Below are 16,369 nucleotides of genomic sequence, written 5' to 3' on the forward strand. Positions count from 1 at the left end.
CGTGGCTTCCCAGTGCCAGCTAGAGATGAGGCCCACAGGCACTTAGGTACACCCCACTCTGCTCTTGGTAACTGCTAGCACTTTGAGCTAACCCGCATGGTATTCCAGCAACCGCTCGGGAGGAACGGAAGCCTGTGGAGGTGGAAAATGATGGGGTAGGGAGGGGGATGAGAAGTGAGTCTCACCCACCAATGGGACCATTGAGCAAACACAATATAAGTACATCAGCAGTCACAAAACCTAAGATAATCCCTTCTACACAGAATCTGGGTGATGCCCAGAGGAGTTAACAGATTTCAGCCAGCGCTGGGAGCAGGCCAGGTGTGGAACGCTCCTCAGCCTGTGGGTACCCAGCGTGGGCCTAGGTATGAGCACAGCTGCTGAGCTGCTGCAGCTGGAATAGTTGGGTCAGCCAGGCAGGAGGCTGCCTGGCAGAGAAACTGGGGCAGCAAAAGCTGTAAGGAGAGGCTGACTACCAGACCTGACCCAATTGCCTTGACACAGGTGCGCAGAGCTGAGGTTACACAAACAGGAGATGGGAGATAATGGCAGTCTCTCTCCTGCAGCTTGCTCCACGAGGGGCTGAAAGCACCCGTTCCATGGTGCAGGAAGAAGGGAACAGCTTGCAGCCTGACCCAGATAAGGAGAGAGACCTTTAAACAGGTCAGTGCCTGAACGCACTGGAGCTCACTACACTCCTCTCTCTCTCTGTCTAGGAGTTGGAAGGAAACATGTATTCATCAGGCAGCACACGTGAAATTCGGGGCTGGGGTTGGCAGCTAATATTCAGAACTTTATGAGCGCCATGTCCAGTGATCCGTGTCCTCCTCATGTCGACTGATGTTTGCTCGCCTTGACTCTCCTTTGCACACCCCGTCACCATATGATTTTCCTCCCCACCAACTACACTGCTCTGTTGCTTCCCTTCTTATCAGCTTGATCATCTACTCTGATTGAATTCCCATCCCAATCTCCAGGCATCTGCTGTTGTCAGGGTCAGATTAAGTCATAGGCACTATAGGCCAGTGCCTAGGGCCCCAGTACTTGGATCAGTGTCGGAATCACAACTTTCATTAAAAACAAAACAAAACATTTCTAGCCTTCATAGTTGCAAAGAACATCCTGAAAATATGAACCCAATGCCTGAGTATGCAGACAGCCTGCAACAATAGCTCTGAGAGGTGTGAACTGCCTCATGCATCTCAGTGGGGTGTTAGCTCCAAGACCCACTGCTCTGGGGGCTTCCCCAACGGAGGACTCACTGCAGTCAAACCAGACCTTATGTTAAATCTCTAGCAAAGAGAAGGTCAGTGTGTGGGAGGAGAAAAGTGCAGCCGGCCTAGACCACCCACACACCTCAGTTGCTGGGGTAAGTACTGAAAGGTCTCTCTGCCTCTCTTGGGTTTGGAGAGGAGTTCCTGGTGCATGCTGCGTGAGTGAATATGCCGTGCAGTGAACCCCTTTCTGATAGGGGGTCGTGCTGGATTATGGAGCTAGCGGAGCCAAAGCAACAAGGGAACCCCACAGCAGGAAGAGTCTGGGAATCCGAAAGGCTCCGATTGTCACTAGCATGGGAGTTTCAGGAGCACACTGGGTGCGGTTAAATGGGATCAGTCCTGGACAGTCCCTCTCCGGCAGATGCAGCCCTACGTGCACAGTTGTTCACATACAGTGACTGCTGAATTTCCAGACAAGTGGGGAGAATCAGTGACTCTCATCAGGTGCATGGTACCTCCTCAGCTGGTGTTAGCCCAATGGGTCTCCCTGCTGACCCTCAACCACGTCTTATAATGCCCACTAAATGCACACATCTGACTTCCCTCGGGATCGTTGGGAAGCAGACGGTTAACAGTGGCTGTGTCCCTGGCTTTGACATGGTTTTGATGTAGGTAAATACCAGCTGCAATGAATGTGTCTGCACTCCCTGGGATTGACTGAAGTCCCAAAGGGCCAGGCTCAGGGCCAGCCCGGAGATGGATTCTTTGTGGAGAGGATCAGGCTCATCATAAGCCCAGGGATGAAGAGTTTGTGAGGAGGGCTCTAGCCTTCTCTCCAGTTGTCCCAGAGACCTAGCCCAGGCATTACAGCACACTCCAGGCTGTGCATATCTGGTCCTGGCGTTCGGCAAGTGACCTGACACCCATCTGCCTTCAGTCTCAAAGCCCTGCCAGAGGCAGCCTGCAACCACCCAGAAACATACCATGGCTCACTACCCGTCCTCCTTCCTCCATAATAGCATCCATTCATCCAGATCAATGGGGGGGGGCTGGTAATGGGAAACACACCCCCTGAAGTAGTGCGGGGAGCCCCACTGTTGTGGGCGGAGCGAGCATTTGTGGGAGTTTTTCTCTTGCAAGGAGGGCTGCAAATTCCTTCCCTTTCAGCTGCTCAGCACCCCCCTCCCCTTCCTGTGCTCGAAAGCTGCCCAAGTGCCCTGTGCACATGGCTCTTTGTTCCCGGGTCAGATTTTTGCCTTGGAGCACTGAGCTACCCTTCCAAAAACAACACTGTCCTATAGGAGCAAAGGAGAGCCAGGCATCCTGGGACGTTTGCATTGGAGGTCTCTGTCTGCTGACCCATCCCACATCCCCAAAGCCATTGAATTTGGCCTGGGGTGAAGAAGAGGGGGAAGAAAACAAAAATTAAGATGCACTGGGATCTGCAGATCCGGTTTTAACAGCAGGGCGAAGTGGTTCTGACACCACTAGGGCTGTGGTTAGACGTGGTTCTCATAGCCAGTGGGGTTGAGTCACAGGCAGGTGGGGAGTCTTTGCATATTCTGCTTTTAGGACCAGATCCTCAGGTGGTGTAGATTGGTACAGCACCACTGAATGCCACAGATTCACACCAGCTGAGAATCTGGCCCGTTAACACCAATGGAGTGATGTTGATTTGCACCAGCTGGGGATCTGACCCACTGATACTAACAGAGCTTTGCAGCTTTATACCAGCTGAGAATCCACTGGAGTTTGGCAGATTTACCCCGGCCAGAGATCTGGCCCGTCGGCTCCAATGGAGTGATGCCAATTTACACCAGCTGGGAAGCTGGCCCTTAATATTCAGCTTCATAAAGGGCTCAAGGACTGGAAGAGGGACAACCCCAACTCCCCTGGATGGCCCATCCCCGAGACAGCCTCAGAAACATCACTGTGCATGTCCAGCTCTATGCATGTTGTCTGGAAAAAAAACACAATGTGGGGGTGGGGGTGGTAAAAGATCCCAGCTTGGCCAGAGCTACTGTCTTGCCTAATCCACCCCGCGTCAGCAAGACTGACAAGAGGGCTTTACTATCCCGCTCCCTTAATAACACGGGATCAGGGCTTGCAAAGCAGGTCAGTGCTTGGAAAACACCCTGCAAACAGACTTCGCCTGGCGGGCAGCCCTGGCGAACACAAGCAGCTGCCAACCCCCCCCCCCCCGCTTTTTCTGTTCCCCCCCCCTCCCCCCCCACCAAAGGCCACGACTGCTTCAAGGAGTGTTGATTTCTAAGGGGCCTCTCCCCACCACCCTCCCCCTACAGTGGGCACCGACCCTTTAACAGCACCCCAAGTCACGCCTCCCCCTTTTATCCCCCAAAGGGGAAGGCCCCCATTGGGCCACCAGACTGCCCAATCAGAGGTCTGTTGTCATGGTGGGGTGGAGCAAGCCCTTGGCGGTGTGGGGAAGATTTTTCACTCTGTTGCTGGGAGAAGGAGGCAGAGGCTGGTACGACAGGCTGCCCTGTGGGGATGGGAGCAGGCAAAGGTCCATCTATCCAGGGCGGGCTGTTCCCACCCACTGCAGGAAGGGGGCAGGGGGAGGCGACCTTTGTCTTTGCCTGGTTTCCTAGATCACCAAAAATAAAAATCCTGTAGTGCTCTCCCCTCCAAAGTGTGCTGGAGGGGTCCGTCTTGGGGCAAACAGCAGGGGGATTGTTAGAGGGCTCAGCAAGACACAGTTTCCCAAGTGACCTCGGGTTTCAGACACCTCCCTTTTAGGGCGCTCACTTTAAGCCTGGTTTTTCAAAGGTGCTGATCCCCTTCACCCTGAGCAGTGCTGCAGCTACTCCACTCCCTTGCAAATCAGCCCCTCAGAACCAGATTTTCAGAAGCACCCACTGCTGAAGCCAGATTTTCAGAGGAGCTCAACCCCCCGTGTAGGTTTTGCAAAGTTCTCAGCACCCAGCAAGTCCCCCTGTGACACAGAGGGGCTGATTTTTCACAAGAACTCAGCACCCAACATGCATCTCCTGTGCTGAGCTCCTGGTGAAAATCTGTGAAATATCTTAAAAGCTGGACTCCCTAAAAATCAGTGCTTATGTCTCAAAATCTTGACCTAGACGCTCAGCTGTTTTATTCTGGTTTTAAACATCCCCCCATTACAACTTTAGACATCTCCTGGGTTCTCAAGGTTATTGGGATTTGTTGTTTCAGCACATGCAATTTTTTTGTTTATATCTATATCTATATTTCCCCCCAAGAAAAGTACAAAAGGCACAAGGAAAACCACAATGTAATGAGTAATCCATTTAAGATGATTAACACTACTGCTGTGATAGAAAAAATCAGAGAGAGAGAGAGAGAGTCTCTGTTTATTTATCTAAGGCCTTGATTCCACAAACTTATTGCGAGACTATTCACATAACTTTAAGCATATGTGTAAATGTTTGCATAATCAGAGTCTGAGTCATAACAAAGGGAAGTGTACACACACACACACTGTCTATTGCTTTGTGTTTTTCCCTTCTCAGTTGGGTTTCTCCCTGGTTGAAGTTATCATACATATTCGTCACTTCTATCAGCCACAGGCAAAATTCTGCTCTTTGTTATGTTGGTGACTCTACTGAGGGGAGTTTATTTGGACGGATATTTGTGTAGCTAAGATCAAATTTTGCAAACACGCAGGCCTGCCATCTGTAAAACTGGGAAAATAACCCTCACCTCACAAGGGTATTGTGAGGCTTAGTTCCTTACTCTTTGCAAAAGGCTCTGAGATCTTCAGCGGGAAGGTGCTAGAGATGAGCAAATTATTAATTGTTTATTATTATTAATAAGCTGTCGGTTGTTTGAATGTTGGGTGCCAGCAGTTCCTGTAGTTCTGGAAGAGGTAACAAACAGCGCAGAAGACTTCCCTTAATAACAAGGAAATAAATAATAAATAGTTTGCTCTGGTGCTGCGCTTTTCATTTAAGGCCTTCGAAGTTCTTCACCAACTTTCTCTCATTTTCGCAACACTTCTGGGAGGTAGGGGAAATATTATCCCCATTTTACAGAAGGGGAAGCTGAGGCATGGAGAAAGTAGATTATTTATCCTAGGTCACCCAGCTGAGTCAGGAAACGAACACAGGAATACTGATTCCCAGTCCCCTGCTCTGTTATATCCCGACCCTAAGACAGGAATAAAATCCAGGAGCCCTGACTCCCAGTGATCTAACCATTAGACAACCCAGCCTCACCAGTGTATTTTGAGGCTGCACCTATACCTCCCTACTCCTTCCTGTACATAAATGAGTCTTCAACCAGTATTTTTGGCGTGTAGGGAGGCCGAAGGAAGGGGGAAGGAAATTCCCAATCTGTTCAGCTCTCTTTCTTGTCTCCCCTTTTGTTTAACCTGCCATCTGTCTCGCAGTACAGTACGCCCCGCACCATTCTACGGTAACAGCGCGCATGCCATAAATATCAAGACTGGCTTTGTTTCTGCTTCAAAGACACATCAAGACCCTCGCTACTGAGCCGTGCCGTGGGACCAAAGCGTTTCCCAAACGGGGGCTGCCATGTAGGAAGGCATGGTGGCCCGCAGGGCTTGCTGGGCCGTTCTGGCTTTCCCCTGTCTGTGCTTGCGTTGGAGAGGTCAGGAATCGGGTGGGTAGGGTTTGCTTTTCATTGTTTCCTCTTTCTAACCTGGCAGTGTTTCACTCTGACCCCAGACGCAAGGTAGTCACTCACTGTGTGTCCCTGCTCCAGCCTGGGGTTTTGTCCTCTCCATGATACTAGCCCTGCTGCTGCCTTGCTGCGGGAGAACTGTATTCAGGGAAGGGGGGGCAGGGAGTCCTGCTGCCTGGAAGTGTGTGTGTGTGTGTGTGTGCGTGTGTGTGTTGCCCCTGGAGATGGTGCTCCAGCTAACATCTGCCATGCCATGCTTGCAGAGTTCAGGAGGAGAACGAGAGCCGCAGAAAGATCTTCTTTCCCTTTTGTCTCTGCTGCAAACAGAAATGTAAATAAAACAGAGGGGTCCTGCTCCCCCAGCGAGCACCAGAGAAAGGTTCCTGTAACCCCCATTCCAAAGGGCTCATCCTCAAGGCAGGCAAAGGGTATTGTAGAGATAAAGGAAACTTTAGGGTTTTTCTCCTTGCACCTTTCATCCGAGGATCTCAAAGCACCTAACAAACAATGAATTAAGCTTCAAAATCCCCTTGTGAAGTAGGGAAATATTATCCCCCACTTTACAGATGGGAAAACTCAGGCAGAGAGAGAGTCAATGAGTTGCCGAAGGTCATACAGCAAGTCAGTGGCAAAGAACCCAGGAGGCCTGACTCTAACCACCAGTCCACACTCCCCTTCCCAGCAAGCCTTTGAAAAGATCAGGGAGCAAGAAGGGGCATCTTGCCCCAGGCTCTGGTTGCCCCTGGTGGTAGCTCCTAGAGCAGCTACCATGGTGCCTTTCACATGCTAGGGGTGGGCATAAGGGGCAAAGAATGGATAGCGGCCCCAAAATCACTGCTCTGAGAGTCCAATCCCTGAGTGCCGGGAGGAGGAGAAAGCACTAGCCAGAAGGACCTGGGAGGCTGGGGATGTGGTAGAGATGTGGCTGGCTCTCTGCTGCCGAGCAAGCTCTCAGGATGGGAGGATTTGCTGAATATGACATGATGGCCCCTGAGCTGCTGACCCCAATATGGTGGCACTGTTGCCGCTTAAGGCAGGAGAGGAAAAGTATATGCTGGAGCTCAGTGGGATAATCCAGGACAGAGGGACATGGGGGAATAAATGGGGACCAAGAAGGTAGGAGGTAGTGTGCTCCAGAGAGTGCAACCTGACCTGCAGTGCAACCTTAGGTAAGTCACTTCACTTTTCTGTGCCTGTTCCCCCTCGCGTCCTTTGTCTGTTTTGACGAGAAGCTCTTCTGGGAGTTTCTCACGTATGCACAAGGCTTAGCACAACAGGTCCCGACCTTGGGTACTCGTGGTGCTATGGTAAAGCAAAGGCCTGTAAAGCGAATAGATGCTGAGGTCACAGGGACACAGAGACAGGTAGCTTGGGAGACCCCTAGACATGGGAGCAGCAGGCTAACTGGTTGCTGCTGTCTGACGGTCCTTCTGTTCCAGCACTTAGACGCTCCATGGTGTGATGGATTCTGCACATGTCCTCTCTCCTCCTGAATGGCCCTCGCTTCAGTAAGCTGTGCAAATAGACCCTTTATTGCGGAGAAGGTAAATTCCTATTGAAATAACAGCCTCCAGCTCACCCAGGGCATTCACTGGAGCTTTGATCCTGGCTCCTCTGTGCCAACCGGTGTCAGGGATGCTCTGGACTGGCTGCAGGGCTCCTAGTTGCACAGTTTCATTTAAAATGCAGGAAGGAGGCATTAAGTCAGCTAGCATGGGGCTTTGAGTAAACAGAGAGGGGACCAGACCTTGCCATCCAGATCCAGGATTTGGAGCCCTGCAACATTCAGGGGTGTTCAGCTCAGGGGGGGTTGGTTCAGGTGCATCTCTTAAAAAAAAGAAAGCGATGGGGTGGGAACAAGATCTTCCTTCCTAACTGCTTCTCCCACAGCCGTGCGTCTTGTTTCCCTCTACCACCTGCAGTTATGTCACCGCTCCAGTCTCCTTGGCTCCCAGCTTATCTTTTCCTCTCTTTCACCAGGGAGCTCCAACCCACCAGAGGAGAATCAGATCTCAAATTATCCTCTCTGTCAGAACAGGGCAGTGAGGAGTCTGCAAGCAGCCAATTGCAGGGCTTGCGCGTAAGGGATCAGTTACACAGTGAAAGTGACAGAATTGTAATGGGGTCCTGTCCACCTAGGAGTTCCAACTGGGTTATAATACCATTTCCCAGCGCGGTTTGCTGTGTACCGCCATACGCTGGCCTTCCTCTCTTGTGCTTATCTGTTGTTTTCTCCTTTTTTTCTTTCTTACTTATCCCAATTGCCCTGTTTTCCTGCTTCTCCCCTTAGTAGTCTCAATCGCTAGACCAGTACGTGCTGGAGGACAGTCCTGCAAGCCAACGCGTTATTATAGTTTATACCGACAGTGCGCTCAGCTTAGTACAATACACAAAACAAAGACAACTTCTGCCCCGGAGAGTTTAGAGGTTCAAGGATAGACACACAGGGGATGTCGTAGTATCTGAGCACCAGGGAACAGACAGCTTAGATCTGGGAGGGGCATTTATTTGGCTTTCCCTCACTACTTATAAGTCATGTGTGAACAGCAAAGATGAGGTCAAGGCAATAGCAGCTCTAAGCTCAGGGCAGCATCTCAGCTTTTGAGAGAGAAAAAAAAAAGAGGTTCCTCTTTTAGAGAGGTTGCATGGCCCAGTGGATGGGACCGCAGAGAAGAACACAGGAGACCTAGGGTCTATTTCCAGCTCTACCACTGATCTTGGGGAAGTCACTTCCCTCCTCTGTTCTCCCTTCAACCTTTGGTCTCCCTTGTCTGTTTAGATTGTAAGTTCTTTAGGGCAGGGACTGTCTCGCACTCTTGTTCTGATCCAAAGCCCATTGAAAGACTCCCATTGACTCCAATCGGCTTCAGAGCTGACTTATATGTTTGTATACAACGGTGTGTCTAGAGTCTATTGTAATACTACCAATAATAGTTTCTGATATCACTGAAAATTAGTGTCACTGGTCATCAGCCTTTGAGTGCCAAACGTCCAAGCCACCAGGTAGCAAATACCATAGCACTTCATACTAGTGATTATATAATGAGTAAGAGGGAGCATGATACAGTAGTCAGAGTGTGGGAATGGGAATCAAGTGTCTTGCTGTGTGACCTTGGATAAATCACTTCAACTCTTCATGCCTCAGTTTCTCCATCTTTAAAATGGAGATAATGCTGCAGCAGGTTTGGGAGGGTTGATTAATCAATGATTGCAGAGCGCTTTGACATCCTTAGGTGAAAGATGCTCTAGAAGTGCAACATACCAGTAAAGAAAGGGGGCCAAACAGTATTTCTAACAAGCTATGATTCCAGTGGGTTTTTGCAAATGAGCCCCCAGCTGCAGAACCCAGAGGTTAATACAAGGTGTATGCATGCTGTTTCACACCAAATCGAAATGCAACCTCAGCACTTCTGCCCCACAGGTCCCACTCACACAATCAAAGGCCTGAAGGTAGAAAGTGTGTGTTTGCTTTGGCTGTCTGCACTGCACAAATAAAGGGATATTCTGAATACACCCACCCACGAGGGCGTGGGGTTTTATTTTTGCTGGCAACAGATCCCTTCTTAGAATCAATGCCCGCCCCCACCTTTCCTCCAAAAATGCCATTTATTCCTCCCCCTGCCAAAAAAATCACCTGATGTGATGTGCATCATACGCCAGCCTCTGTCAGACACACTTTGTTGCATGAAGCATGGTGACTGTAGACAGTACACCCCATCTAATGAGTCATGTCCTGACCTGATCTGTTATGTCCTAACGTGAGCTAGCATTCTAACATTCTAACTCTGCATGTCCGGACCTGATGCCCTATAAAACATACTGTACTAACATGTTCCAGCATACCCTAAGATTTCCCAGTTTGAGATATCAGCTGAGTTGTTTAAAGCTTGTTCTCTCTGGGTGATAAGTGTATGTGAGTGTGTGGGCTGGACAGCTTATTCCAATCCTTCTCCTATTTAAAATTACCCTGGACGTTTTTGTTGGCTTCTACCCAACCTAGAGGAGAAGCGAGCTTGTGAGAAGACTGGTACAAGGAGGATGCTCTCTCAACTGGTCAGAAGACCAGCTCAGAGCTCAGTTGGGGAAGATTTGTTTCTGACAGCTAATCCCCTCCTCTTCCTTCTGTGTGTGTGTGTGTGTGTGTGTGTGTGTGTGTGTGTGAGAGTGTGTGTGAGAGAGAGAGAGAGAGAGAGAGAGAGAGAGGTGTCACAGGCAGGGATGTGGGGGACAGGAGATTGGATGTTCTAGGAATTCCACAGAAAACAGTGTTTGCCAATCATTTGTAAAGGAAAAACAAACAATCTGTGAACTAACAGCTGAATGACTGAAATCAGTATTAGTCAATCAGATGGGTGGGTGGCACTCAGGTACTACGTTGATGGCGGCCATACAAGTATCTAGACAGAAAGACCTTTATTTCACCATTTCTGCTGTTAATAATAAATACTTTCAATATCAGCAGCACCTTCAACCGGAGGATTTCAATGCACTTTTCGAACATTAATAAATTAAACCTCAAATGGGTAGACAGGGGAAAAGTTAACCCTGTTTTACAGATGGATAAACTGAGGACCAGAGCGCGTGAGTAACTAGCATGTGTGTGGTAGAGTTAAGAATAGAACCCAAGCATTTTGAACGCCGGTCACCTACTATAACCACTAGGTCAGTGCTTCATCTCAGAGAAAACTTCAACAAAACTTTGTTCACAATCACACTGGGTCAAATTCAAGCTAATCCCATTGAAGATTTTCCCTGTTGGAACAGGAGGAAATTGGCCCTTACTCTTTTGAATAAGCAAGGTAGCCTATTTTCTGGCTCAACCAAAGCCTATTAATTAACAATGCCGTGAATGAATCAGTAAGGCCAGCTGCTCTGCTTTAGTTTAGTGCTTTCACTTTTTTATTTAATTGTTTGATATAATAGAAATCAACTTCTGGGGAAAAGAGCATTGTCGGAGGAGAAATGTTCCCAGCACTAAAATAAAAACATCTCAGCTGTGCCTTAGCCTTTATCTGCCAGCTGGAGATGCCCTGGGACGTAATACGGGTTTGTTGACATTGTTGCATATTAAATATCCCCAGGAACACGTTTTCTAGACGTCCCTAAAGGAGCGTTTGTACTCATACAATAGAAAAGCCAAAGGGAGCCTCGGTCCCTACAGATCTGAGTTATTACAGTGCTGGGCACCAGCGTAAGCACAAAGAGGACTGGCATTAGCACAAGTTTGTTGGACTCTTACCTCCAGGACATTTTTAAACAGCCGGGCTGGGTGTTCTGGGCATCAGGAATGGACTGCAAAGGCTATTGCCTCCAGGGCGTCCGTTCAAACCTTAGCAGTGACCCGAGAGTTGTTTCCACCTGGTGGCTTGCCTATGAAGAATGAATGGCTGGATCGTGGTCCCATTCCTTGCCCACAGGTGCGGGAATCACAAAATCCACCACCATGTTTGCACCCACCAGAGATGTTAAGGAGTCAATGGCGCTTGAACTCCAATGTCAACCTTACGGTCCACCGCATTGTATATAGATGAAAAGGGCCTGTCTGTTGGGTACCTCTGAGTAGTGTGAGCATGGAGGAGGGGATAGTACCCAGACATGACGTGCAGAGAGATCTCAGGCAGCCGCCTGAACGCTGAATTCTCTGGTTTTGCTCAGCCTGCGTATGTGAATTCTAGATGTTCTCTAGCTGAAGCCCCTGTTCACTCCCTGTCCGTCTGCCACACCTTAGCCTGCTCTCCTAAGCAATCAGCATAGACCACGACATTCATGTCTGCCTGTTGGGGGAAACCTGAACCACTCCTTTGCCTTTCCAGAAGGATGGGACACCAACAGTGACACTGCGTACAGGGCAAATTGGGAACCTTATCTTCTCAAAGAGGCCCATGCTAAGCTGTGAGGAATGCTCAGGGTAGCAAGGCCAATGTATTCTTAGTCACAGCCTTCTCCAGAGGCTGCAGACAAGCTGGGTGTAGCCCCAGAGTGGTAACTGTTTCATGATGAGTAGGACAGGAGGAAAAAGTCCTTGCCACCATGATGTACATAGCACTCAGCATCCCCATCTTGAGTCCAAGCTCCTGAGGTGTGTGGCTATGAATACCCAGCACCTGGTTCATTCATCTCAGTCCCAGGCAATTTGTCTGTCCAGTTCTTAGCCTGAAACACTCAACTACTCAACTCACTGGAACAGCAGATCAGGGCTGGCCAGGGATGGGCCCAGAGCGGTGGCTCAGTAGAGCCTGACTGGCTAAGGGCCCGACAGCCACACCTCAGAGTGCAAAAACTAGGCAAGAAACAAAAAAACAATTCCCATGAGATTGACAGTCCACTTGACACCCGTCTCATACAGGAGCACCATTGTAAGAGAGGCAGATCTAGAACACCCTGTGGGGTGAAACTGAATGCAGGCTACTTATGCTTCAGCCACTTCCTCTCCACTACCACCACTGGCCAACCCACCTTTGAGCTCTCTGAGTGATTAGCTGCGCCTGTGACCCCGCACAGCCCAGGGGAATGAAAGCCGTGGGCTGATCTGTGCAGGTCTCCTGTACGTCCTGTCCCCTTGACATTCCCCACGAGGAGAGAAAGCAGCCAGCATGATCAGGGCTGGTCTAGTCCAGCAATGCAGCTGTTTGGGCTACATTTCTCCCCTTCCCCCATCCTATCCCACTCCCTCCCAACCACGAAAGAGGGCAAGGCCGGGTGTGTGTGTGTGCGTGTGTGTGTGTGGAGGAATAACTCCATAAACACAGCACTCCTCATGGGAGGGGAGGTGCAGAGTCCATCCATCATTTGCAGCCCCCACAGCCGCAATCACTGCAGGAAAGAGACGGAGATAGGATCAGAGAGCTGCTTTCCCTGCTATCAGGCTGGCTCAGCGTGGGACATGCCCGGACTACTCCCTCTCCCACAGAGGGCTATTTGGGGTAGGGTACGGGGTGGGTGTGGGTGGGGGGTTGCCATTAGGTTGTTCAGCTTTGACAGATTCCTCCGAATAGGGAATCAGCATGCAAATCCCCCCGGCTAGAGATGCAAGTTCTGCCCTGACCTGTGTAATGAACAAACAAAGAGAGGCCACTTTTCTCCCAAGCTCCCCCAGCCCCGTGAGAAACAAAAGGTGCAAGCTTAGCATTGCCTGAAAGGAGACACAAAACATAACCTCCCCCTCCCCACCACCGCCACCCTTCCCAGCTCCCCCCACCCCTCGCAACATCCCCCACTAGACAGATGGCAACAGTTGCCCCCGAGCACTGGTTGCGTGCCGCCGCGAACGAGCCCCTTTTATCCCACAACAGGTCATAAATGAGAATGCCGCAGACGGGCCCCGGAGGAGCGCTTGGGGAGGGGGAGCGGGAATTGTGCTGTCAGGGCACTCAGAGGGAGACAAAAAAGCAACTGAGAGTCACTCCCAAGGGAGCCCATCTGTTGGTCTCTTGGGACTCCCGTGACCACGCGCTCACGGCCTTCGTGCGCTCTGCCAGCGCACGCCCGTCACCCTTTGAACGTTCTACGGAGAACACTCTGGGCCTATCCAAGTGTTTCTTTTCCATGGACCTCAAATACTCACTTTACAGGATCTCCCGCACACCTACACATGCCTATTTTTTGGTGGCGAATAGAAGAATTATTGTTTATTATGTGTATTACGGTAGCACTAAGAGACCCCAGCTGAGATCAGGGCCCCATTGAGCAAGGCGCCGTACAGACACATAGGGAGAGACAGTCCCTGACCCAAAGAGCTTACAATCCAAACAGGAAAAAAGAGTGGGAAGGGAAAGAGACATTCTCATATATGATATGGGTGTGTGTCACCAGCCTCTATTGTCTATATTAGAGAGGCCCGAGCCGAGATCGGGCACTAGGCGCTTTATGTACACAAAGTGAGAGATGCTTTCTGCCCCAAAGAGCCCTCCTAGCCTGAGCAGGAACGCTGCTCTCTGAGCCCAGCCCTGGCCCACCACTGAGCCAGGTTTGTCATCAGCTTTTTGAGTGTGTCCTTCTGTTCGGAGGGGGAATGTCACTTGGTGCCATTCTGCCTCCTTCACACGGGCCGAGGCATCGAGTGACGCAAGGGAGAAGGACGCCTCCCGGCTTCATTGTTCTCTGTGGGAAGTGCCCGTGTTTCAGGAAGCGTAATGGAGACAGTTGCCTACTTTCTTCCGACCCGGGGACATTTATTATATTTTTTCCTCCCCGTTTTTAATTTTTTTTTTTTAATAAACAAGAGAGAGCTTGCACATCTCAGAGCCTCCGGCCACAGTGCATGTTGTGTGCTCTCCACCCCGTGTGGCTGTGTGAAAGGAAGTGAGCAGACAATGAGCTGAAGGAAGGTGCTGTGCTGTTCAGTGGCTGGAAGGTTTTGCGGTTGTTCACGGGGGACTTTTTGTTAGCATTAAACAACGCTTCAGTCTGCTCAGTTCTGGTCTTGGAATTCTTCCAGCTAGACCAAGCCCAAGGAAAGAACCGAGAAAGAACACAAAGCATTTACATTAGCATTAGCATGAAGAAGAGAACGGGGTGCGTGGGTGTGCATCTCTGGTGTGTATGTGTACACATATGCTTGTATCTGCATAAATATAGCTGACCCTCTTAAAGTCATAGTTTCCACAGCTCAACTTCACTCATAGCAAGGTTTCTCTAGAGCCAAAACTAAAAACTTGAAACAAATTAGTTATTTTGCGTGTCACGGTAGCACCGAGCAGCCCTAGTCATGGGCCGGGACCCCACTGTGCTAGGAGCTGTACAAACACAGAACAAAATGACGGTCCCTGCCCCAAAGAACTTACACTCTGGGTTGGCCATTTGGCTTTGACCTACTCAAGCTCACTGTGTGTACGCACACTAGAGTAGACACCCAGCCGCTAGCTTACAAAATGGCACTGAATGGAGGATCACTTAGGGAGAGGTGCAGTGGGAGACTGGGGCCAAGGGAGCCTTTATAAGGACTGTAAAACTCTAAGAATTTGTAAGAATAGACATGACCCCAAGTGCCAAGTCAACACCTGGATCTGGCCTTCTGTCAACGTTCAAGTGAGTGAGGGGTTTGGTTAGGTCCATTATAGATAGAGAACCAGATGCAAAGTCTGGGTCACAGTCCAAGCTTGTTCCAACTGTGATGAAATTTGGTTCAGGACCCATCTCTACCAGTCATGGGGGGGCATCAATTTGCACGCTCTCAATGCTGAGCATATTTGGGCCCCTCAAGGAAACTGGGGGAAGCCAGCACTATTGGTATGCATTGTACAGGAACTACCTGGTGGTCTGTGACGTTCAGGAGGCCAGGCTAGCTGATCCCTTCCCACCTTGAACTCTATGACCACAACACAGTCCTTGACTGCCCTTGGCATTTGCCCTGATTCCAGTCACCTCCTACTGGAACTAGACAAAGCTGCTACATGCACCAGAGCAGTCGACACCTCCGTTTCCAGTCGGAGGAAGCTCTCTCGGTGCAAACAGGGGCTTTGCCCACCCGCACTAGTGGCCCAAGGCATAGCGTACGCACTGGGATTCTGCTGATCTGCCTCCCTATCTGATTCTGGAATCTATTCTCGAGGAGACAGGCAGTTAGGGTGACCAGATGTCCCGATTTTATAGGGACAGTCCCGATTTTGGGGTCTTTTTCGTATATAGGTTCCTATTACCCCCCACCCCCGTCCTGATTTTTCACACTTGCTGTCTGGTCACCCTACAGGCAGTGTGATTCATGCACTTTTCTGATCCTGGAATCTCCCGGTAAAACACCACCCACTCCTGAGCGCCTGTGGGCAAATGAGGAGCGCTGAGCCTGCACCAGGCTTCCTCTCCTCTCCGCCTCCATGGCTTGGGGAGGCAGGTGTTGCAAGTCGGCTTCAGGCCGCAGCCACGTCTCCCCAGATACAAGAGCTCACAGCTTCACCCACGCTGCTGCCTGATTGGCCTCTGCAGCGCCAAAATAGAGAGCTCCCTTCCCCCCCAAGCCCAATCAGAAAACAAAGACAGTGGAGGAAGCACCTGGAGGCTGAGTGCCTTCTCCGGGAAACAGCCCGGCTAGGGCACAGGGCCCTGCAGCTCTTAGTTTCACTTCTGTCCCCCGCCAGCTGCTGGAGGGGAAAAAACAGAACAAAACAGCTGACGCCTTCACCAGCAGCCTGCCTGGGAGGATTAAACCCCCAGCAACAACGGCAAAACATTCCCAGCCCAAACGTGCCAGAAGCCGGGCTATGCGCCCAACCGGAACCCGCCACTAGGCCAATACTGCAGCGATGGGGAAAAGCTTGTAACTGCACGACCTCCCCAAGGACGGCCAGATCTGCAACTCTTTCACTCCCTGCATTCATAGCCCAGAAGGGTCCTATTCAGTTCTTAATCTTTCCAAAGGAGCAGAGCGGTGGAGGAAAGATAGTCTTGTGGTTAAGGCATTGGACTGCAGACTTGAGAGATCTACGTTTAGTTCCTTGCTTTACCACAAGCTCCCTCTGCGTGACCTTGGGCAAGTCACTTATGCCCATTTTACAGATGGGGAATTGAGGTAC

The sequence above is a fragment of the Terrapene carolina genome, unplaced genomic scaffold, assembly GCF_002925995.2.
Source record: "Terrapene carolina triunguis isolate 2854851 unplaced genomic scaffold, T_m_triunguis-2.0 Scaffold198, whole genome shotgun sequence".
Taxonomy (NCBI): Eukaryota; Metazoa; Chordata; order Testudines; family Emydidae; genus Terrapene; species Terrapene triunguis.